We start from the raw sequence: 25,779 nt of genomic DNA on the forward strand, positions 1-25,779 counted from the left end.
CCTGAGCTACAGATAATAGTCTTGGAAGGGGGGGAATTCGGAGTTCAGTTTTTTATAAGTTAACATTAAAGAGCTGTCATGTCAAGACAGTTGCATGTGAGTCTGTAAGTAGGTAGGAGGTAGGGGCTAGGGATAAACATTTTGAGAGTTATCAGTATATAGCTGCTATTCATAGCCAGAGGGCTGGGGGTGGAGCCCTTAGGACTCTCCAATGTTTATAGATCAAACTTGCTGAGGATCTAGCCTGTGACTTTGAGAAGGCCCAGACAGTGACTTGGTAGGTAAATTAGGACATTATAGAATCCTAGACACCAAGTGGAAAAAAAATACCTCAAGGATATGGGGGAAGGAGGGGACAATAGGAGAAGAAAAAGAAAGAAGAATGATGTGAAAGTTACAAAAACCTATGAAATTTATGTCAAAGATATGAAAACCACTACTCTAACAATTCTCCAAGGTTATCTTAATTATATAATCTGATGTAAATACATGGGAACTTATTCTCTAATTACCTAAAAGATTGAGTATATCACAAAAGCTTGAACAACAGAGGAAGAAGAGTAAGCAGATTTCAAATTAAAGCATCTTAAATTCAGTAATTTTCAATTCAAATATATCACTCCACATTTCAAAGTCAATGCTTTTACCTTAAAAAATATAAAGAAGCTCATCATAAAATTTTAATGCAAGTGTGTATGTAATTTAAATGAGCAGGAGCATGTGACGATTTCATCAGGAAGAACAGGATAGTAATAGATATGAAAAGAATCACACACATCACAGTTAAATGAGGTCAACTCTGCGAAATAACTTTGCTGTAAATATTTCTATGTTACAAAGCTTATTTCTAAACAAAAGCCTAAGTGCTTCTGAAACTAACCCATTCATCAAAACTAAGTGGAGAGTTTATTAAACAAAGATTCCTGAGTCTTGCTCTCAGGGGTGCTCTTTCATTAGGTCTGGGTTTGGACCAAACATCTGCATTTCTAAAAGTTCCTAGGATATCTGGTACTGGGGGCCCCAACGTCATACTTCAGGAATTCACGTATAAACTACTTCCTAAGAGCAATGGTCCTCTTTGTTTTTTTTTTTTATTAAACACAACGATAATGGACAACTTCATTTTGTTCATTTAATAACGTGCCAGGCCTTGTGCTAATCATTTTGAGCACATCATCTCATCTAATATTCAAAACAAGCCTATGAGATAGGTATCATGTTATGTATGTGAAGACCGAGGTTCAGGGGGCTTGATCAACTGGCCCAGAGTCATCAGCTAGTGACTGATGAAGCTGGTAGTAAAATGTAATGTCTGCCAGAACAATGCATTCTAGAGCCTTGCTGCTCCAACTGGGTACCGACATTCCTGTCACCTGGAAACCCTTTAGAAATGCAGGATTATCTCCCACCCCATCCCAGAACTCTTGAATGAGACATTTGTTTAACAAGATATTTGGATTATTCATATGCGCACTGCAGTTAGAGGACCCTAGGGGTAAAGGGCCTTTTAGAATGATTCTGAGCAGGTAGGCAATCAAGAAAACAGTGGGTGAAAGGAAGAGTCTAGAAAAGGGTGCAGTTGGCATTTTTATGATGTAACCTCAGAAAGCAAAGCATTCTGGGAGTGAAATAGTAGAGATGCTGAAGGTATGCAGGTTGAACCACGTGATGCTGCCAATATTTAACTGCTTTGACCTGTAAAAATAGAGATGTAATATTTGGTCAGGGACCCAAATTGAAATGTCTACAGATAGATTGTAAATGAGTAACACCCATTGGTAGGCTTCATTGAGAACAAATTCAAAGGCCTTGCATCCTAATACCATGTGTAGGCAGACCTCTATGTTGAAAGCATGCAGCCTATATGACCCTGGAGTTCTCGAGCAGAAGCTTGGAGTCTCAGCATACAGGAAGGTCCTGAGAGAGAAACTTTGTCAATGGTGGTATGTTACCAACCACAGGTATCACAGCCATCTGTCCCATTTGCCTGGGATCGTTACCTGTTTTCAGCTATTTATTCCAGTGTAATTATCAACAAACCTCCTTTACTTTCAAAAGTGCTTCACTTTGGGTGATAAATTGTATGGTCACCCAACTAATAAGAAAACAGAAAAAAAAAAAATCTTTGGAAGAATACGTGTATGAAAACAGCAGCAAGTTTGGGTATGGAATATTTAAAACTTAAGCACAGTCTAACATAAAAGAGAGGTTTGTCCCAATTGGTCCTAGGATTTTTTTTTTTTTAATAATCATGCAAAATAGTGGAAAGAGCAGATGATGAGCCTCTGAAGGAACTGGGTTTGAGTCGTAATTTTGCCACTCCAATTCTGGAAAAGTCACCGAAGTTCTCTGAGTCTCTGTTTCCTTATCTATGAAATGGAAATAATAAAGTTGATTCCACTCAGACGCTTGCTGTGTGGATTATATGATATGATGTAATTGGAAGCATTTTAAAGCATTAAGGAACTACACATAGTGTTACTACTGGGTCAACATTATGCTGTACAGAAAGGAAAAGGGGCAAACTGGCACATTTTCATTAAATAGAAAATGGAGGTGGTTAATGATTTAAATGAAACTATCAAAGATAAGTCTTAGTAACATAGCTAGTCCCTTCCTGCATGTGGGGGATAGCCACTCAGTGAATTTGGGCTGGTATACTCTGCCTATGGTAATGTATCTGGAGTGTGCCCCCTAGTTAACAATTTCAATCAACATGAATTTATAAGAAGCGAAAATACATACCTAAACTTAATATAAGACCATTATTCCATATATAAGTATATATGGAATATTTATATCTATACATAGATATATAACATAAATATATACACATATTTTTTTCATTCCAAATTCTCTTTGAAACAAGGTATTGACTTCTGTCTTTAACCGAATACATGCCTCTGATTAAGGAGATAAGCATTCATTTGACATCTGGACTCTCCTTTTGATAATGAGGCTAGGTACATTTCTTGTCTGTCGGTGTTTGGGGACCATTTGTTCTGTAGTCAGTGAGGTCCTTTCCATTTTTAGACTTACATACAGACTCCCTTTAAGGAAAGATATCAAACAAGGCAAAGATCAGCCATCGACACCCTGTCATGGGACCTGGAGACGGTAGGTTTCCTGAATTTCCTGCTGGCCTTAGGAAATGTGTTGACACTCATGTTTAGGATCTTGTGATAAGTTATTTAGAAATAGGTTTTTAAAAATAAATTCTTGTATTTTATTTGTTTATATTGGCCCAGTTGTGTATAAACTGTTAAGTCATGCCTAAGAACATTTTTTCAGGTCACAGTTTTCCTGGTTTCTTTGATACGCAGAGTGGTCGAAAAAATACCCAGGATGGTTTTAAAACATGTCCTACTAAACTGGTTAACTTCAGTATCTTTTGAAAGTTCTCTGGCTTTACTATGATTTATATTTATCTAATATGCTTGGCACATAGGTATTTTAATTTTACTTGTAAACTTGACAGTGAAAGCATGTGTGTGACCAGACCTAATTGTTTTTATCCATCGTTTGTGAGTATAGGGTAATCAGACTTGTGACTCATTTATCCTACTTCTGGGCCAATTCTAGGTACCTCTGTATTTTCTTTTCCATTGAAGGAGAGTGTTCCAAGCCTGTCAGTGTCCCAAATGTTCCTATATTCCTCTATTCCACCCAAGAATGACCAGGAAACACAGTGCCAGGAAACAGTGATGCTGAAGCCAGTCCATTTGCTTGAATATATTCAAGTCCATAAAAAGCTTACTCACAGTTTAAAAACTGACTTTCTCCTTATTTCCATCTTTTGGATTGTCATTGTTTGCTCAGTTATAAAGTGGCTTGTTGACACCAAATATTTTAATAATTTGCTTCCAAGGCTTTGTGCCTATGCCTTTGAGAGGCTGGTGTAGTAATTAAACTGTCTTTTAGCTGAAATGCTTGCAAAGCGTCCAGTTCTGTGCCTGGCAGCTGGTGATGCATTATAGAGACATTGAGCTAATCGATTAAAACCGCAGAGGCATGGGAGTTGTCTGACAGCACTGTACTAGGATGAAATTAGTTGGAATTGCATGGTGAAATTAAGGGGAATGCAGCTGATTGCAGTCCTTCTGGGAGAATCCTGGGTGAGAGGGACACTGTGCGTTGATCCCTGTGTAATTAGGACAGCCATGTTTTAACAGTATTTCTAAAGTATTAAAATGGACTGGATAAATCAGCAGGGCTGCTTCCAGTGAACTTGGCATCCATCCACTGTGACTGAAATAACATGAAATTTTTCGGCTGCTAGAGAATGTGAAATTGGACTAATTGTCTTTTAACTAGTCTGCCCGACTGCTAGCCTGGAGTGGGACTGGAAAGGGAATAGGCTGGTGGGACTGAGGCTGGGGGAGGGGAAACTTAGATTCATGACTATTTTTTCAGGCCAGCTGAACGGGTAGCATCATCCTGTCTTCAGACAAGGCTGATTTGTACTGTCTCATCATTAGGATCCCTTCCTAAATATTTTAAAATCCATTTTAATGTGGGATGCTTTGAATCAAAGAATGCAGAAGTCTAACCCCATCCCCTTGATTTACAATTACTGTTCATTCCATGCTTGAACATCATTAGAGTAGGGGGGACTTAGGAACTTGTAAATCGCTCATCAGCTGTCCACGTGTGGCTCTGTCCCACATTCTCCTCTGAGTAGGGCTCATTATGCAGGGAAGGAACATCGATACATATTACTGATTCCATGTGTCAAACAAAGGCTTGGTCCATAATTGCTGAATGTTATGACTGGTTCAAATTCTCACTTTATATGTGATTAAAGAGAGAGCCGGAGAAATGAATGCCAGCCCATGGTCACAGAGTTGGGTCACCCAGGGCTCAAGATTATTGTTCTGCTGTTCATTTCATCATAGTGAACTGCTAACACCAGATAGGGTTATTTGGTTTAGTATTGTCCTTTTCTATGGGTCAATAAATAAAAGTAGAACTACTATGGTGCAGGCATTACTAAGTCTTGGAGAACTTGGTTTATTCTTCTCTTTTCAGTGTTACTGAAGTCAGTCAAACTTACTGAAGTGGTGTCTACCACTGTCCATTTATGTTCTGGAAGGTGAAGTGGGCATGTACATGAACACACACGCACCACGCACCCAGCATTTCAAGAATTCTCAAAGAAGTGTAGGAATCATCTGACCACATTTTCTTGCCTTCAGAATGATATGGGGTGACTCTCCACCATCTATCAGAAAGCGTCTTAATAGACTGTATCATTTTGATCCACTAGACAGTTTCTTGGGTTGAATTGTGTTGGAGCATTGGGTGGAATCTTAAGGGACATCGCACAAAAGAGTTAGAAAAAAAGCAAACACTAATCATTGTGTTGACCACAAGAAAGTGGTGATCATCATATATCAGATTTCTTTTCTCTCAGGACCCATGGGAAAGGTCTCTTTCTGGTACTGCAAGGGAGTAATTATGTTCTCTTGAGACACTGGTGGATCTTATGTTACAGATGTTGAAAACAATGTGAAGATCAGAGTTGTGGCCCCCTTCTGTCAAGTTTAGAGGACTTCATGGCTATTTCAGGCCTCTCTTACCACCTTCTTAATTTTCCTCCCTTTTCTCCTTTCTTCAGAGTTCTATTTTTTGTTCATTTACTTCACCTCCCTAAATTGTTCCCATCTTTATAAACATCTTTAAAAATAAAATATGGTATTCAAAAAAGCACTTCTCATACATGTTGCCCCCATCCCAAAGTGTATCCAACAAATAGTAGGAGGAAAACAGGTATAGTGTTAAATATGCAGGTACTAATATGGTTTCCAGGATAGTTCATGTATCCCTTACTGTTCAGCTGGTTTTTTGAGTCATACTTTCAATGACTTAAAAGGCAGTGTTTATTCATAGAGATAGTGTCCAATTTTTTAAAAAGATTTAATTCTATATAATTTCTCTGACTTTAAGGATTATAAATAATTGGAATGTAGAGGCAATGCCAGAAATAGATTGTGTAGAGGTGGAAAGTGCATGCCAATAGGATACATGAGAAATATCTATAGGAAACTGTAGATACTGATAAAATATATTTATGATACTAATGGAAATGAATAGCCTCTAGTCCCATGATTTATAGTAGCTGATCTTCTATATTGTTTGCAGTGATTATTATTAGGACAAAAATTATTGGCAGAAGACCACTTTTATATTACCTTAAAAATGACTTTTCTCAAGTACTATGACAAAAAATTAATTTTTAAGAGAAACAGCAAACTCACATCGAATAGTATGTAACATTTATGAACACTTCCCATGTACCTGTCACTCACCCACACATGTCATGTCAGTATATCGTTTATAAATGATAAACATACTTAATCTTCTCAGCATTCCTCTGTAGTCGGTATGAGCTCTCTTATTTTACAGATGAGGAAGCCAAGGCTTAGAGGGGTGAAGTAACTTGCCCACAGGCATGTAGCTAACAAGGGTGAGGTCAATTTTTGAGTCCACGTTCATAACCACTACGCTAGTGTATGCTTTGGAAAGGTCCAAAGAGATGGAGAATCTATGGCTTCCTAATTGGCATTCATGCACACTTCTTCTCCAAGATTAATTAAAGGGCTTATGGAGTACTCATTTCTATTCCTAGCATAGTTATGTGGAGAATAAAAACATACTTTAAATAAAATACCCATTTGGCACTCAGAGCAATGTAAGAATCTGATAATCAGAAGTTGAGCTCAAATGGCATGGGGAATACAAAACCAACAGGTGGTACTTGGGGCTGCCATAGTCAGATGGTTGGCTCCCTTAGTGATTCCAAACCTTCTTACACATGCATGGGAGATGATCTTTGTAGTTTCTAATCAAATGGAAATGTTAGTGACCATTTCTAGGTTTAAGATTTAAGGAATAATTTATTGTGCATTTAAGATGAACTGGATATTATATGGCCTGCCCCTTAGCTACTGAGCAAACTATTTTCTTACTCCTATTCATCTGGATCATCCAAATGAAATTACCTATGCCTGGAACAACAAGTATAGCCAACAATAAACTGAGAAAGAAATAGGAATGCTGTTAACATTTGTTCCATCTCAAACATGATCTAGTGGAAAGTTCTTTTTTTTTTAATTTATTTTTTATTTATCTGATAGAGAATGAGAGAGAAAGCTGGAGGAGAGAGGCAGAAGGAGAAGCAGGCTCCCCACTGAGCAGGGAGCCCAACTCCAAGCTTGCTCCCAGGACCCTGGGATCATGACCTGAGCCAAAGACAAAAGTTAACTGCTTACCTCACTGAGCCACCCAGGCACCGCCTCTAGTGGAAAGTTCTTAAATAGATTTCTTTCTCCTTCTTCGTTCCTCTTCTATGCTGGTAGACTGTTCTCCCATTCCCTGAGTCAGATTTGAGATAATTTTAAAGATGTTAGACAGTGATTAGGATAACTCTTCCAGGATTTAGCATCAGACAAAGCATAATATCAAGTCATCAGTATCCATTCTACCTTCTTCGAACTGAGCCTGCGTGGATTGCCTTTAAAGGAAAAAGGAGAGGAAGGGATGGAAGTTAATATTGAGCATCTGCCATTGTTCTTTAAGAACAGAATCTTTTTTATGGTAGGAATCTTCAAGGCATTGTAAGTAAATATTGCATAAAATCTTACGTGATAATAGAGGTGAGAGGGAAGTGAGGGAAGTCTTGTTCATCTTCGATAGGATCACCATGATCAAGATTCTACCTTGCCCTGAAGAGCCATCTTTCCCATAGCCCTGTATACCCTCACCTCACACTCTTTCCCTTCACTGTGCCAGCCTCTTTAGCTCCTGTCTTCTGGGGGTTGTGCTGATGGTACCTCTTACCTCTGTTGTTCCACATCTCCCAGGCCTGCCACTCCTGTCTCAAAGCCTAAGTCTGCCAAGAGTAGAATTTAAATCTTGAGGCATACCATCCTTTCCACCACTCCACACTAGTCAAGACTGAATTAGGTGCTCTCTCTGACGAGCTCCCGTGGGGCTCTGTATTCCGTCTCCTCCCATCCTGTCTTTGCGTCTGTCATAGAACTTACTGTACTGTTTTATGGGATGTCCTCATTAGTGTGTCTCCATTCCCCAGGCTGGTACACACTTGAAAGCAAGGACTATTACCCTCTCCCGAAACAGTCAGTTGAGCTCCAAGATCAGGCAGCCAGTTAAATGGATAGACCGGGGTTCAGCTCCAGCCTCCTAACTCTGGGGCTCTCTCAGGATCAGTATTTATATCTCATACTTGGTAGGACTTCTTTGTTTTAATTAAACACCACCTGGAAAGTTAGAAACCTTTGTGTGACCAATGCTTTTACTCATTCCTGGTACCAACTATCTGCTAGGTTTGGCGAATATGGAAATAAAATAGTTGCTTTTCAAAACTCTGTGAGACAGACATGCAAGTGTTGATAAGGGGGGGTATGATGTCAGCACAGTGTCGGTGCCCCCCGATGCTATTAACAGAATCCTCAGTAAGCAAATGCTTGTGCTTATTCAGCTGAGGGAGTTGTCTCCTTGTGGGGCCATAGAAACTTGGTATGAATGACCTAATATGCCTCATCCTCCCTATCGTGGTCTCATGCTACTGTGACTGGAAATAGTGAAGAGGTGAAGGCCTTTCTTGGCACTTCATCATCAAAATTTGGCCTTGTTCTTACTTTTCTATTAGGTAGTTTTTAAGTACACTGCTTTCTTAGAACCTTTTCCACTGTAGGCTGAGGATTGACTTGCTCAGAGAATTACGTTTCTGAAATTGCCACTTTTCCCACTGTGAAGAAGATAGAAAAAGAAACAAAGGAATATCCCTTTGATACAGTAGAAATAGGATATTTCTCCATAGTGAAATAGCAGCCATGATTTCTTTAAAATCAGCTCCTAAATGGGAGTTGGGCTACTTCCTGTGCTGAGAATGGTGGTTATCCCTGGAGTCATCTGGAAGATACATGGTTAGTGATGCTATGGGGAAAAAAATCTAATTTGCAGATAGGATATTTATCTTTAGATAACAAAAGCCTGGCAATGTAATTTGTAATTTTAAAAATAGCTGGTATATGAATATAGGTTAAAAGAAATGAACTTTGCAGTTTTGGAGTTACTGGTGGGGGGGCAGGTATGTGAAAAATGGTTTTGGAATAACTATCTCATGGACATGCTGTGAAGCTTTCTTTGCTTTTCATTGTATGGGCATCTTGCTGCAAGCTCATTTTGTCGTTAAACATGAAGTTTTACAATGTAGATTACTCTAAGAATTTTTAATGGAGCAATTTAGAGTAGCTGTAAACTGCTCTGGAATTTCCAGGGATTAGTCGACAGACTTTTTTGTGATTACGAATCCCACAGAGAGAAGAGGTGAGGCATGCAGTCCCTAGGAAGGGTGGGGTGGGAGCAAGTGAGCAGGAAGAGAGACTGACAGGGTGCACAAGGATAGAGAGACCACCTGGTTTTTGTCTGCCCCCGTTGCCTTCCCGGTGACCTATGCCTTTCCTGCTACATTAGCTTACCCTGTTCTATAGGAGTTAACTTCTTATCCATTCTCTCCATGTTTACTTACTCCATAGTCTCTGAAGGTATTCGCCCTCTGACCTCTACTTGAGTGTCTCTCTCGCTACTTGGTGTAAGTCCAAGGACACCCTACTCCGTGCTTCAAGCCCAGATTCACCAGTATACCCTTCCTCTGGCTCCCTTTGAACTTGGAGACATGATTTGAATGTGGAGTTAAAAGTCATCTTTCTAGATGAGAAAATGGAAGGTAAGGGAGATTCAAGACGAATGTATAGCTGAAGAACTAGTCAGTGGCACATCACACTGGAACTCAGGGCTTCTTGAACGGAGTGCATTAATCTTCCACCAAACTGCTTATTTTGTTCTATGATTTTGTACTTTTCAATGTATTGTTTTCTTGTGTTTTCCGGTAATTTCATGTAGGCGGAGTTTTGTTTTCTTTCTCCTTTCAGAGGAAATCAAATTTTGCGAAGGGACTAAACATATCCCTTAGTAACAGTAGTTAGTGTTCATTGGTCACATGTTATGTGTGGTGGCTTTATAATCATTTCCCACTTGCTCCTTGTAGACCCCTCCGACGTGGGTTAGCTGAGAACAGGAAACTGGAGGGGAGAGGTTAGCTACCTGCACAGCTCAGCACAGGTGCTTGTGGGGAAGCCAGGCCTGCCTGGTGTGGCTGCCCCAGCCCTCAATGACCGTTCCAGAGTCCGAGCTCTGTAGCTGTGCCCTACAGTGCCTTCTCATCTGTTTTGGGCCTTGTACATTTGGGCCTTATACATACCTCCTCTGTGCACTAAATGCTTGGTGACTCAGGACAGCCTTCCTTGAGTGTCTCTCTTTCCCCAGAGAAGTACACTCTAAGAGTCCACACAAGCCATCCAGGCTCTTCTTATCCAGGTTATATACGTTGCCCAGGATGGGTCATATTGTTCAGAGGTAGTTATATGGAAATTATTAATGTGGCAATACAATTTCAAAATGACGGTTTGTACATTTCGAGTCCTTATAGAACCTGAGTCCAGAATGAACCAACCTAGGGAATGTTCACTGATGAAATCAATAGCTCCTAGCGCAGTGTCTGGCACGTGGTAGGTGGGCAGTTAGTGCTTATTGAGTGAACTGGTGAATCAAAGAAGAGTTTCATGAAATTAGGATACCATTCATAGACATAACTATGTCTCCCAGTTACTGAAGGGGAGAGATAATGATACATAGCCATTTTTTTTAATATTGGGGTTGTGCCAACTAATGTGGTAAGTGCTTCACATAGATCATTACACGTAAATCCTTATAATCCCTTCCATTATTACTATTTTGCAGATAAGAAACTGGGGTGCTAAAGCAGTTAAATTATTTGCACAGAGTACATGCTTAGTGAGTTTTGGAGCCAGGATTGAATGCAGATTCTCTTACTCCAGAACATCTGTTTTTGACCACAATGTTGCTTTTGTGTGTGTGAGTGTATATGTGTATGTATGTGTGCACACATGCATTCCATATAGCTATGGACAGACATCTATCTCTGTATCTCTGTGTAAATATAGATCTGTATCTCACTCATATATATAAAATTTGGTGCCGCTCCAGCCCTGGAAATCCATAGGGATGACACCCTGGCTTTCATGACACCCAGCATGATGACATTGATAACCTGCCCTTGCCAGCTCCCTGTCACTGTGCACTGTTGCCTGACACTGGCATGGTCCTTCTTGCCTAGTGGTATTTTCCATCAAAATGCACCCCCTCCAACCCAGGAACTCCTGCCTAACCCATCTGCCCATCACAGCCTTGAGTTTCCCAGTAGATGGAGTCTTTTGTACTTCTGGGCACCCTCTTAAAGGAGGTGGAGTTTGAGCTCTTTTTCACAGCTTTCTGGGAGCTGCGTGTTTCATGACCAATCCCATCAGGAAAAGGACAGACTCAGTATATGTATAGTTTTACATTCTAAAAACCTTCAGCATATCTATCAGAGCATTTAAAATTGTCTGCATTCATGCTACTTGCTGAGACTGTCCACTGTTAGCCTGAGGGTCTAGGTAATATTCATAGTTCAGAGTATCAGGGTAAACCAAAACTCTAGAAAATAGATCCTGGAAATACAAGTGCGCTTTCTATCTCGGGATTATATTTTACTTGTCTAGGTGTGGAAAGAATCGTAGAGGAGAGCAATCAGAAGAAGCGGTTGGGACCCTTAGGAGAGAGCAAAGCTAGGGAGCCACTTGCCCGAAGCACACAGAATCTTCAAGAAAGTGGTGTTAAGCATGTTTTTCTTCTGTGTGAATGTGCACTTGATGGGATTAATAACAAATGTATTAAGTTCAAATGTATGTATGAGTAAACGGACACATAGGCTCCATGCTAACAGGTTGTGTGGGTGTGTTACCAAACTATGCCCCAGTGCGTCTTGGCAGTCACATTTCCTTCCTGCCAATCAGATAATCAACTGGTTGTTTGCCCAGGAAATAAGAATAATAACCAAAACCTCTTTGATGGACCATTCACGTTAAAAAGTAAAAGAGGTTGAAAAAATTGGATTTTTTATAGGTGGCTTGCTTTCTTTCGTAAGTGGACGCTTTGTGCTCTGAATCTGATTTGCCACAGAGCTCAGGGACTCATTCTGTAGAAACCTCATGTCTCTACTCGGTGCAACAGAGAACAGAATGGAGAAGCATCTGAATAATCCCTGTGTGATGCAGTAATTTTAAACCGGCAGGATAATTGTTGCAGATTTCCAAAGAGATACAAAGAATGAAGTAAAGCAGATTCTTGAGTCCCCGCTTTTGAGTTTTGAGTTTGGCTTTGGTGCACTTTTGTACAGGAGTGTTTGCAAATCCCGTGGCCAGTGGAATCTGGTAGTAGTGGCTAATTGCACCGCTTAGTATGTCCAGATCCTGCAGTGTGAGTGATGTTAATCTGCAAGGTAAATGGAAATAACCAGTCTTATTCTAGATTGAATTGTAGATCTGATTCACCCTGCAGAGCCGGAGGGGAAAGTCCAGCCTCTCTGCTTAATTTACTAGGCAGTCTGGCTGCAAGTCCACTGTTTCAGAGTCTAGCAACTTCTGTGTGGGTGACAGATGAGGACGTTGTAAGAGAGAAGCATTGAGGAGGTATGGTGATGCCGAGGATGGGTGCTTACTCCTGGCTTCCTATATTGTGTTTTTAAAGGCCTCCAGTCTCAGCCTGGGCTTTGTGTGGGGATGCCAGGTCTGTTTCCTCGATGCTAATGCAGGGCAGGGCCGCGGTAGGCAAGCAGCCTGTTCCTAATGCATTTAAAGTCTCTGAAAGCCAACGGTGATTTTATAACTGCTGCCTGGATTTATTTTCCTCAAGCCACAGCCTCAAGATGAGGATGAAAGAAATGAAATTTTAATAGAATGAGGTTAGGAGGAAATTCCTAGTTAGTTAAAAATTAAGTTAGCTAGAGATTGTGTTTATTGTGAAAGTCATGCAAGATTTGCTGGTTTTATATTTTTGAGGTATTTCACTTTCTGTTCAGGTACAGGCTGTCAATCAAGGCTAATCAAACTGGCACAGTTAACATGATACATCATAAAATTTCACAATAATGTCAACCTGTAATTCTGTCAATCTGGTTAAGGGAAATGGGCTAAAAACAATATTGTCATTTTGTAATAACACTTGGAAGGTGTTATGGAATAATGTTGCCATCATCTCCCTTAACTCTGTGCCTGACTTCTGCTGGAAGCAGCCCTAGCTGACAAATGGCCAGGTGTTCAAAGCCTTCCCTCACTCTAGCTCCTCTTAAGATTGGGAGGAAGACCACATAGGTGAGAGATGGCGCCTCTCAGTGTTTGTCTACTACGGTCCCTCTTTGATACATCGAGAAGGTTATATTTCAGAAAACAGCACCAGTATTTCGTACCACTTGCCTCACGTAGTATTATAGGCATAGGCATTGGGGCATTGAGTATTCTTATTTATTCAGTCAGCATGCTTATTATACGTATGCTCTCTTTTTAGGAACTTATATTCTGGAGTATTTCAAAAGCATCCATTTGAAAAAGCACTGGGCTTAACAGTAAAACACAGGCTGCCCATTACACAGAGCGATAAAGCACGGCTCCCTCTGCAAATTTTATGCTTTGCTTTGCAGCCAGAGAACATGATGGTTCTTTGTTGAATTAGGGAGGGTAACAGACTCTTTCCACTCAGGAAGCCCTTAGACTTAGGCTCTGTTGAACCTTGATGTTCCCTGGGGATCCTTGCCTGGATATGTGGACTCCCTTCAGATGGCATATCTTCCTTGTGGCCAGTATGGCTGGATTTTCATTCTTAAATATTCCTTTCTGTCATCAGAACACACGCGTGTGCACGTGTGTGCATGTGCGTGCGTGCACACACACAATAATACAATAGATAACCCTATACATTTGTGTTACAAATACAGACCCAGATGTTTTCTATTTATTTTAAATATCCCCTGAATTTTTTTTTTACAGAAAAAAAAGATTTTTTTGTGAAAAGAAAAGGTTTGGCCAGTTGATGGTTTTCAATTTGTGTTTTTTATTATTGTATTAAAGCCAAGGAGACTTCCTGCAAAAATGTCTTGCCCAAAAGCGTAAGCAAATAGGACCAAGTAGATGCTTGTTATTTGATGGACATCAGAGTAGAGGTCTGGAACAACTCCTCCTTTCTCTCCCTTTCATGGGGGTATATTTTGTAAACAGCTGAAGTATGTGAATTCTGATAATCCCAGTCTAAGGCTCCTCATGCATTTTCTAGAATATATTTTGTTGAAAGACTACGTTGGGGTTCGAGAGTGAGAAATTTTCAGCTTACCACAATTAATGGGGTTATATTTTTAAAGTTTTTTTTTTTTTTAATTTCTTTATGTAACACACACAGAGAGAGAGAGAGATCACAAGTAGGCCGAGAGGCAGGCAGAGAGAGAGGAGGAAGCAGGCTCCCTGCTGTGCAGAGAGCCCGATGCGGGGCTCAATCCCAGGACCCTGAGATCATGACCTGAGCCGAAGGCAGAGGCTTAACCCACTGAGCCACCCAGGTGCCAATGGGGTTATATTGATATAAAGAGGGATATAAAGAAGACCAAGACGTCATCTTCGTGATACTGCTGCTGTGTTTGGTAGGCGGCATTCAGAATGCACCTGTGATGCCCGTTGTTTCAGTAGCAGCTCTGGTGATCCATCAGATATTCCAGTAGTTGGTTCCTCCAAGTTGAGCTTCTCTTGCTGGGGGCCATGGCCATGTCCTCATTCTTGACCAACTCCCCTTATTTCTCCAACATGCTTCCTACTCTTTTTACTCTCTTTAATGGTTAAAAACCTTAGGTTGTAGAAAAGAAAACCGGGATCCAATGAATTAGAGAACACATTTTTAAAAATTCAAAAGTGTGGGCAAGATTTATTGTGAAACTTACTTTAAGGTTATCGAAGCTGAAGGTAACCGTGGAAGAGATGGTGAAATCCCTCCCTCCTCCTTTCCCTTCTTTGCTTTTTTCTCAGTAAAGATTTACTGAGCATCTCCTTATTCTGAAAAATGTTGATGGCAATGTGACAGTATTGCAATGTTCTAAAAACTTAAAAAAAAACATTATTCAAGTGATGATTTAATGAATATAATGATGGAAAAACAAAATAGAAAATGCCTAGGATGGGAACCAGCTTTTCCTTAATCAGTCTTTTTTTTTTTTTAATATTTTATTTATTTGACAGAGAGAAATCACAACTAGGCAGAGAGGCAGGCAGAGAGAGAGGAGGAAGCAGGCTCCCTGCTGAGCAGAGAGCTCGATGTGGGGCTCGATCCCAGGACCCTGAGACCATGACCTGAGCCGAAGGCAGAGGCTTCAACCCACTGAGCCACCCAGGCGCCCCTCCTTAATCAGTCTTTTAAAAAATTTTAATGCCAGTGTAGTCAGCATCCAGTGTTGCATTAGTTTCAGGTGTACAATGTAGTGACTCAGCATTTCGTACATTACTCAATGCTCATCGTGTACTCTTAATCCCCTTCATTTTATTAACTCATCCCCCCCGCCCCCACCTATCTCCTCTCTGGCAACCATCGTTTGTTCTCTATAGTTAACAGTCTGTTTCTTGGTCTCTCTTTTTCCCTTTATTCATTGTTTTGTTGTGGTGGTGGTGGTTTCTTAAATTCACATGTGAATGAGATCATATGGTATTTGTCTTCCTCTGACTGGCTTATTTTGTTTAGCATCACACTCTCTAGATCCATCCATGTTCTTGCAAATGACAAGATTTTGGTTTTTTTGTGGCTGAATAATATTCCATGGTGCATATATACCACATCTTCATCCTTTCATCTGTTAATGGACACTTGGACTGTTTTCATAGTTTGGTATAGTAAATAATGCTTCCTTGAACAGTTTTGATAAGGGATGTTAAATAATATGATGGAAAGCTTAATATAAACTGAGTAATATATGCAAAGGGGAATTCATTGTGAGTAATAAAGTTACCTTGAAAAGGATAAGAGGAAAGGATCTTATGATTACAAAAGAATAAAATTAACTGAAAAGACCGATGTAAAAATCCAAATACTATAAAGTGTTGTAATTTGCTTTATGGTCAAGTACAAGAGGTAAAAATAATTTGCTTCCAGCAGTAGTTAAGTGTTCAGAATTAAGAAGTTAGAGTGTTAAGGCAGTATATGAAGAAAACCCAGGTTTGTTAGTCATCAGATAATTTGAAGTAAAAGAATCTTTGATCATTCAACTATGGATCACTAATCCAGTAAGATAACATTTATTGAAGAGCTGTAGGCAGCATGCTGTACAGGTGCTAAGTGAAGAAAAATGTGTAAAGGGACGTGTTCACAAATAACCATAAGACAAGGTAGTAGAATGTGATGGTGTCGGAAGAAAGATGAAAATTTTGTGCAACTGAAGTTCAAAGGACAGAAAGCCTATGTGTAGCCCGGGGAGCAGAAAAGAGCTTCATGGAAAAGGTTTCAGCAGTTTCTCTTTGTACAGAAGCTATGGTTGTCTACAGTCTTTACCATGAAAGCATGGTCTGACCCTGCCCTACTGCTGTAGCTTCTACTTTGTTTCTGTTCTTCACCCCCATAGGTCTTTTTTTTTTTTTTTAAAGATTTCATTTATTTGACAGAGATCACAAGTAGGCAGAGAGGCAGGCAGAGAGAGAGAGGAAGGGAATCAGGCTCCCCGCTGAGCAGAGAGCCCAATGCGGGGCTGGATCCCAGGACCCTGAGATCATGACCTGAGCCAAAGGCAGAGGCTTTAACCCACTGAGCCACCCAGGCGCCCCCGTAGGCCTTTTTTTTAAAGACATACACAGAAACTTCAATTCCTATAAGAGATACTTTTTCTCCATTGAAGATGTTGTTATTTCAATGCCTCCTCTCATATATATATCCATTATTCAATGTATGTACACGTATACACATAGACCCCAATAAACACACATACCTTCCTTGATAGTGAAAATTTCTCCTAAGAGATTGTATTTCATAAATGCAGGCTCTTCCATGTCTCCCTGTCTGTGTCTTTACAACATTCCTTTCCTGGTGTTAATTCAAGGTTTTTTGTTTTTTTTTTTTTTTTTTTGCAAATAGCAAGAGGATCTTTATTGTAACGCGGGCGCCTGCGGGTGGTCAGCAGCTCCTGCCAGCTGAGCACACCAGGCTGGAGTGGTGCAGGGTTTTTATAGATAGGCACAAATAAGTTTTGGGTGAGGCGGGGCTGATTGGCTGACAGTTTGAACTTTTGAAAAAAGGCATACTTGGCGTTCACGGATTGGCTTTGGGATACCTGCGCGCGCAAAGAGAAAGGCGGGAAAGGGAAACAAAGAGGGGAGTTTAGGCCTTGTGATTCAGCAGAATCTCGGCCTTTTGGCTAAGATCAAGTGTAGTATCTGTTCTTATCAGTTTAATTCAAGGTTTTGATTTGAATCTTTTCAGCCCAGTGGAGTTCTGTGTGTCTTCAGTAATGTAGTCCTAACAGATGAGTGTGTGGTGGGTAGAGCCGGAAACCACCACCATGTCACAATTATGTCTGGGTGTGGGATTCCACCTAGATCAGAGACCCGTAACAACAACAGAGTTGTTTTAGGGTAGCTACAGAGTTCTGAGTAGAAATCTTCTCAATTTCATTTTCTTTTTTTTTTTTTTTTTGTTTCGTATATAAGCTGGATAGACCTATAGTCTCTATAAATGTGTTGAGAACATAGGTTTGAAATACACTTTGTCTGCTTCTAATCCTAGTAGGGCCATTTACTGAGTGTTGCCTGAGCCGGTTACCCAACTGACTCTCATTGCCTCGATTTCCTTATTTGTGAAGGGGGGAACTTTACCTCTGGGTTGTTGAGAACATAAACAGCAATACACACAAAGCATTTAGATTTATTCCATATAGATCATAAGTTCCCAATAAGTAACTTTTATTATCTGGAAATGATTATACTGTTACTCAGAACATAACGAAAAACCATAGAATAAAAGTCCCTATTTCCCATCATGAATAAAGGAAGATTTTTATTTCCTCCCTCTCTCTCCCCTTTTCTCTCATTTATCATTCCTTTACCCTTGGAAATGCTGGCCATGTATTCCACGAGAAACACTGCTCACGGTTAAGCCAAATTCTAACCATGATCTTCAGTAATTTGACTCGAGGCTATTACGGGCAAATAAACAAAAAAGACCACACCAACACCAACCTACTAAAATAAATATTTCGGGTTCTCCTCGGTCCTGCTGTCAGGAACCCTGCCGCTGGCATATAGAAAGAATCTTCTTTCCATTAGGAGGAAATGGGAGCATTGACATTTCCAACTCTTTCAGGAGAGCTTTCTGAGTTCGCTAGCTCGCTGGTGTTGGAGCCTTGTGCCTGCCGCCACTGCTGCGAGACGGACGTCATTTATCATCGCAGGGAGTGTCACTTCAACTGTTCCAAGGTTCCGGGGGCTTTCGATGAGTCCCTTCCTGCCCCCCTTTCACGCTGGCCTTGTAATGGTGCACATACTGGAGCTTTAATCGCACACGGTGCAGTGGAGGGAGCAATTGGTTATTAATATTTCTGAGGCACTTCCTGCAGTAAAAGGTCTGTTGTGGTTTCCACTAAACCACCCAGATGTTCATTTTTTCCCCCAATTAGCTCTTATAGATGAAGTTTCGGGGAAAGCTTCCCCAGACTGCTCTTTAGCAACATTTTTTGCCTGCTCAAGACTGATCAACTTTCTACCAGTTTTAGAAATTACTCTAACTTCGCTCTCCAATTTACTTTATATGAATAAATCAATATATTGAGAACAAAGAAATGTTGATTTTTCCCTCTCGTTAACCCCTTTCCTCTTGACAAGCTCTGTCCTATCCTTTTTTTACCCTCTCCATCTGGTCTTTGGGTATGTGCTAAATGCAGAGTTGCAGCAAACTCTTTATTTTAAAGGATTCTGGGGAGATAGCATATAGGCAGAAATGTAGCTTAATAGTCATTTGTCTGAGCTGTGAAGATTTTTTCCATATAAATGAACAAAGGCAATAAATATTATTTATAATCTGACTGCATTTCTTAACTACGCATGATACCTAGAATTTGAAAAACCAGAAAACCAGAAACAGAAATGGATCCTTCCTTTTCCTATTTACCATTCTTAACCACATCCTGGAATGGTGACATCCTTCAAGGGATGGCCTGGGGACCTGTATTCCTTTTATAAACTGCATCCTCCCAGGTACCCCCAAGTTAGTATGCGATTTAAGTAAATACAGTGGGCCTCCCATACAAATGAAAATTTATGACAGGGCCACTCCTGTCCTTCCCGGTAGATTCATACCTTAAATCCCAAATACAGAATTTCTGTAGCTGCCATAGTTCCATGTGCATAATCCGATGTTAAACTGGAGAATCGGAGTGAAAATGTTACTTTGGCCACCTAATGTGCATCCACTTTCCTCATAACATCAGTATCACAATTTTCCTCTGAGGTGCTATGCTTATCCTACATCTTAGCCCCTTCATTTAGGTAGAGCTGTTTCCACGTGTGATCTTGGGAATAGATCTGCGATTCAGTTTTTGCAGGTAGGGCTCTGGATACCCCAGGTATGTCTCGTTGGATGGTTTAGCAATACACTTATGACCTCTTTGCTGAGATTGTTGGAAGAAAAGCACACTCTTTTCTCTGCATTTGAACCTGACAACATGAGTTTTTGGCAGAATCATCAGCCATCTTACCACTCATGGAGCCTGAGGTTGAAGCCCTTGAAGTGGAAGGCAAAACCTGAGGACAGAGAGAAATTTGATCTTGCTGATATTATTTGAATCCCTGGATAAAACATTGAGATTCTAGGAGCCAGGCTGGTCTGCCATCTGACCTGCCTTCCCGCCTTCCCACCTTCCCGCCTTCTCCTCTCCCTCCCTCCCTTCCTTCCTTTTAACGTACTTAAATCTGAGCTGAGTTGGACTGTGTGTGTGTGCTTAAGTTTGTTCTGAGGTAAATCTTCTATTTCAGTTAGAAGAGTTTTAATGCCAGAAAGTGAGAGAGAAGTGGCAGGGGTTGGGATGGGAGAGGGAAGCAAAGATAAAATACATGGGATTCTGAAGCACGTTTTCCTTATGAATAGAATAAAATTAAGATCTAGGAAAATATTTGGAACATGATTCAATGCCATTCAATGAATTGTTGCAACTGTTCAGTTCAATATGGTGGTTTTTGAGTAGGAAACAATTTTGGTAGCATCAAACACATGTGTCATCTGTCACGCAAAAGATGTAGGTTTAGGATAGATGTGGGTCATCCTTAAGATAATTCAGAACCATAGCACAGAGGTTAACTTTTAAATTTGAAGGGAGACAAGATTTGCCAATATTTCGGGTAACCCTGCAAGACCACTTACAATATCTTAATTAAAGTGTCTACAGAAATCTTTTGTGTGTGTGTGTGTGATTAAAACGCTTTCAAAGATTTGAGTATAAATTTGATTAGAAGCTTGAGCATCTTTAAGAGTATCTAGGATAGTATTTTGTATTTGGAAAATGTTTGATAGTTTGGATTGCCATAAAAGTCTTACTTCCAAATACATTTAGGAAATAATTCAAAATTGGATTTGAACTTGAAGAATCTAAGGTCTGTACATGGTGCTGATTATGGCTTTCCATCTTTTGAAGTTGGGCTGGTAAAACAAAGCTTGCTTTCAACAACAACTGTGTAATATAAGCCTAACTATCATAGTGAATGTTGATTGTTGAGATTTAATAAAGCTGTTGGTATCTAAAACGCTATTCCTTAAATTACCCCAGCATGCTACTTGAAGCATAAAAAGTACATTCCACTTTGAAGTTTGAGAAACTTTAAAATTCTACCATTGTGTTAACAAACACAGGATACAGTGGGAAGACTTATGAGGCTTCTGGTCATTGTTAAGCTCCATCAGAACTCCTGAAGCTGAGCCTGATGGGTGCTCTTGGACAACTTGAATGTTCACATGTCCTTTGGGTTTGATTCAACTGCGTGAATGTTTGTGAACAAGTTCACATGCATTTGCGATATTAATTAGTATTTGTAGTATTAAAACACTTAGGTTAAGAAATTTAGATATTTTAAAGTACAGGAATAATACCAGAGAGGATACAGATCTGCAGTATAAACTATTAGTTCTTCAAGCGCCATAGTAGTGTTAGCACATGGAAGAATTCATTTTCTTAGGTCATAAATCAATAGGCATGTTCATTTTAGTGGTTGAATGCTCATCATTGTTTTTCTCATGACTTATTGATAGGCACTAACTTTGTTAAAACTACGTGAATATCTTATATAATCTCAAGGAAATGGACCAACAGTTGTTCTGAGTGAACATTGATTTATTTCCAACATAATTTGTAAATGAACATTGGTGTGCTCTCTCCTGTTTGTGCACTGTCTATTGGTTATATGAAAGCAGGCACTGTGTGTGTTTCAGTTACCAACTTATTCTCAGGATCCAATTGGATTCTCAATAAATGTTTTTGAATAAATGATTAATGATTAAATTAATGAACAGAAATAGATTTTTGAAGAGGCCTTAAGAGGGGAAGATTTAGATGTAACAACTAATATGTAGGTGGATGCAAAACCAATTTTTTTTTTTTTTTGTACTAGCAAGTGTCATTATTAAGGAATTAAGAATGGGGGAAAACACTGAATAGAAACACTCAACAGAAACCAATAAAACACTAAACAGAAATCTTGGAGCATGGTGAAAGGAATAGGCTAAGGTCTGAAAGAGTGATGATATATCTAGTCCTGCAGTTGGGAACTGAGTGAAACTCAAAAAAATGATGGATGGGAATTCAGAAATTAACAAGAGTCAGTGGTAGCCAGAATAAAATTGGAATGAATTGTAACATGCGGAAAAATGGTGAAATTCAATGATCGTTTTGAGTCTATACATCAAACTGTGGAAAGAAGTTGATGAAAGAAACCGAAAGGGAGAATTATTTTTAGATTTTAGAGGAGGATAGTTGAAAATACACTAGGAAGTCATAAAAATAAAACATAGACCTAAGCTTTTATAAGACTAATGTACTCCAAATTGAAGTAGAGTTCCAGAGAAATACCTTCATTATCACTAATGATCTACATTACTACATAGGCTACTAGTGGCAATGGTAACTGATGCTAGTTCCTAAACAGTGATGATCTGGTTAGAAATCCTTAGAAATTTCCCTAGAAATTTCAATGGAAATTTCAAAACAAACAAAAAAACCACCTGGGTTTTCATGACTTTTTTTCTCACTTCATATTTCCACATAGGATAGTCTTCCTCTATATGACAGAGGCCTGAGATGGTATGGTAGTGCTTCAAAGTGCTTGTGAGCTTCCTCATATTTATTACTAAGTGTGTATATTCTTTGCTATCAGGATGAGAAAAATGGTCATCATCTAAGAAATTCATCAAGCTGAGCCACCCCTAAAAATGGTTTCTCCCACTTATTGTGTCTGGAAAAACTATTTATATTTGATGATGTTTGGCCATTAGGAATTGTACTTATCTATACAAGATGTACTTTGGAACGTAATCCTCAGATAACTTCCTCTTTTTAATCCTCAAAGTAGTGTGCTGAAATTTAGAAATTTCATTCCAGATATTAACGTTGGATTTTTTAATGGTGAGTAGGATATTGTGCACCAACAGAGAGAATACCACAGTAACTGTCAGGACAATTAACGTAAAAGAACAGTCAATTTCAGATTTATATTTTACAGAGGAAAGTTAGAACTTACCTGGAAGTTCATCTACTTGAAGAAATCTGTTATGAATCTTAGATCATTTGAAACACTATTATCAAATATTATAAAATATTTACCATGTAAGTTTCTCTTATTCACACTTTTTAAAAAATCAAGGCTCAGCCTATATCCATTAGGTTTTTAAAGAAACATCACTACACAATATTACCTAATCAGAACTGATCTACAGTGCTTTATTTAAAAAAAATTTTTTTATTAACATATAATGTATTATTTGCCCCAGGGGTACAGGTCTGTGAATCACCAGGTTTATACACTTCACAGCACTTACCATAAAACATACCCTTCCAATGTCCATAACCCCACCATCCTCTCCCTACGCCCCTCCCCCCAGCAACCCTCAGTTTGTTTTGTGAGATTAAGAGTCTCTTATGATTTGTCTCCCTCCTGAACCCATCTTGTTTCATTTTTTCCTTCCCCACCCCCCAAACTCCCCACGTTGCCTCTCAAATTCCCCATATCAGGGAGATCATATGATAATTGTCTTTCTCTGATTAACTGATTTCACTAAGCATAATACCCTCTAGTTCCATCCATGTTGTTGAAAATGGCAAGATTTCATTTCTTTTGATGGCTGCATAGTATTCCATTGTATGTGTGTGTGTATATATACATTGTATGTATGTATATATACACACACATACAATGGAATATACATACATTGTATGTATATACATACATACAATGTATATATACACACACACATACAATGGAATACTATGGATGTATACAATGGAATACAATGGAATATATATATGTGTATATATATATATATAATATACATATACATATATATATATACACACACACACCACATAAAGATGTGGTATATATATATATATATATATATATATACCACATCTTTATCCAATCATCTTTTGATGGACATCTAGGTTCTTTCCATAGTTTGGCTATTGTGGACATTGCTGCTATGAACATATGGGTGCATGTGCCCCTTCAGATCACTACATTTGTATCTTTAGGGTAAATACCCAGTAGTGTGATTGCTGGGTCATAGGTAGCTCTATTTTCAACTTTTTGAGGAACTTCCATGCTGTTTTCCAGAGTTGTTGCACCCGCTTGCATTCTCACTAACAGTGTAGGAGGGTTCCCCTTTCTCTGCATCATCGCCAGCATCTGTCATTCCCTGACTTGTTAATTTTAGCCATTCTGAGTGGTGTGAGGTGGTATCTCATTGTGGTTTTGATTTGTATTTCCCTGATGCCAAGTGATGTGGAGCACTTTTTCATGTGCCTGTTGACAGTCTGGATGTATTCTTTGCAGAAGTGTCTGTTCCTGTCCTGCCCATTTCTTGATTGGATTATTTGTTCTTTGGGTGTTAAGTGTGATAAGTTCTTTATAGATTTTGGATACTAGCCCTTTTTCTGATATGTTTTTTGCAAATATCTTCTCCCATTCTGTCAGTTGTCTTTCAGTTTTGTTAACTTTGCTGTGCAAAGGCTTTTGATCTTGATGAAATCCCAATGGTTCATTTTTTCCCTTGCTTCCCTTGCCTTTGGCAGTGTTCCTAGGAAGATGTTGCTGCCGCTGAGGTCGAAGAGGTTGCTGCCTGTATTCTCCTCAAGGATTTTGATGGATTCCTTTCTCACATTGAGGTCCTTCCTCCATTTTGAGTCTATTTTCATGTGTGGTATAAGGAAATGGTCCAGTTTCATTTTTCTGCATGTGGCTATCCATTTTTCCTAACACCGTTTGTTGAAGAGACTATCTTTTTTCCATTGGACATTCTTTCCTGCTTTGTCAAAGATTAGTTGACCATAGAGTTGAGGGTCTATTTCTGGGCTTTCTATTCAGTTCCATTGATCTATGTGTCTGTTTTTTGTCAGTACCATACTGTCTTGATGATGACAGCTTTGTAATAGAGCCTGAAGTCTGTAATTGTGATGCCACCAACTTTGGCTTTCTTTTTCAACATTCCTCTGGCTATTCGAGATCTTTTCTGCTTCTGTATAAATTTTAGGATTAGTTGTTCCATTTCTTTGAAAAAAATGGATGGTATTTTGATAGGGATTGCATTAAAAATGTAGATTGCTTTAGGTAGCATAGACATTTTCACAATATTTTTTTCTTCCAATCCATGAGCATGGAACATTTTTCCATTTCTTTGTGTCTTCTTCAATTTCTTTCATGAGTACTTGATAGTTTTCTGAGTACAGATTCTTTGCCTCTTTGGTTAGGTTTATTCCTAGGTATCTTATGGTTTTGGGTGCAATTGTAAATGGGATGGACTCCTTAATTTCTCTTTCTTCTGTCTTGTTGTTGGTGTATAGAAATGCAGCTGATTTCTGTGCATTGATTTCATATCCTGACACTTTACTGAATTCCTATACGGGTTCTAGCAGATTTGAAGTGGAGTCTTTTGGGTTTTCCACATAAAGTATCATATCGTCTGCAAAGAGTGATAATTTGACTTGTTCTTTACTGATTTGGATGCCTTTAATTTCTTTTTGTTGTCTGATTGCTGAGGCTAGGATATCTAGTACTATGTTGAATAGCAGTGGTGATAGTGGACATCCTTGCTGTGTTCCTGACCTTAGTGGAAATGCTCTCAGTTTTTCTCCATTGAGGATGATATTTGCTGTGGGTTTTTCATAGATGGCTTTGATGATATTGAGGAATGTACCCTCTATCCCTACCCTTTAAAGAGTTTTGATTAAGAAAGAATGCTGTACTTTGTCAAATGCTTTTTCAGCATCTATTGAGAGTATTGTATGGTTCTTGTTCTTTCTTTTACTAATGTATTGTATCACATTGATTGATTTGTGGATGTTGAATCAACCTTGCAGCCCTGGAATATATCCCGTTGTTTGTGGTGAATACTCCTTTTAATGTACTGTTGGATCCTATTGGCTAGTATTTTGGTGAGAATTTTTGCATCTGTGTTATCAAAGATGTTAGTCTGTAATTCTCTTTTGAATGGGGTCTTTGTCTGATTTGAGGATCCAGGTAATGCTGGCCTCATAAAATGAGTTTGGAAGTTTTCCTTCCATTTCTATTTTTTGGAACAGTTTCA

The 25,779-nt window shown here is 39.3% G+C and overlaps 1 protein-coding gene and 1 pseudogene across 1 annotated transcript in view; both read left to right on the plus strand.

Annotated features, from left to right (window-relative positions):
* NPAS3 (neuronal PAS domain protein 3) overlaps positions 1 to 25,779 on the plus strand; it is an 863,147-nt gene that overhangs the window by 334,901 nt on the left and 502,467 nt on the right.
* Positions 17,337 to 17,460, plus strand: LOC123945234 (annotated as a pseudogene).

This window comes from Meles meles, chromosome 6, assembly GCF_922984935.1.
Source record: "Meles meles chromosome 6, mMelMel3.1 paternal haplotype, whole genome shotgun sequence".
Classification (NCBI taxonomy): domain Eukaryota; kingdom Metazoa; phylum Chordata; class Mammalia; order Carnivora; family Mustelidae; genus Meles; species Meles meles.